The sequence below is a fragment of the Frankliniella occidentalis genome, unplaced genomic scaffold (genome assembly GCF_000697945.3).
Source record: "Frankliniella occidentalis isolate FOCC.00 unplaced genomic scaffold, Focc_3.1 Scaffold151, whole genome shotgun sequence".
Classification (NCBI taxonomy): domain Eukaryota; kingdom Metazoa; phylum Arthropoda; class Insecta; order Thysanoptera; family Thripidae; genus Frankliniella; species Frankliniella occidentalis.
In genome coordinates this window covers 291,268-291,580 of record NW_026267278.1, presented here as the reverse complement: position 1 = coordinate 291,580, position 313 = coordinate 291,268, and positions in this window count along the sequence as shown.

Below are 313 nucleotides of genomic sequence, written 5' to 3'. Positions count from 1 at the left end.
ACTTCACAGGCGCCTCGCCTGCACACTTACTTCGGGACCCGCGCGCCTGTCGGGGAGCGGGTAGGCCACGCCGCCATACTGGGCTGCGCGGCGGGGTTGCCTACCGCTCACTTCACAGGCGCCCGGCCTGCACACTTACTTCGGGACCCGCGCGCCTGTCGGGCAGCGGGTAGGCCACGCCGCCATACTAGGCTGCGCGGCGGGGTTGCCTACCGCTTACTTCACAGGCGCCTCGCCTGCACACTTACTTCGGGACCCGCGCGCCTGTCGGGGAGCGGGTAGGCCACGCCGCCATACTGGGCTGCGCGGCGGG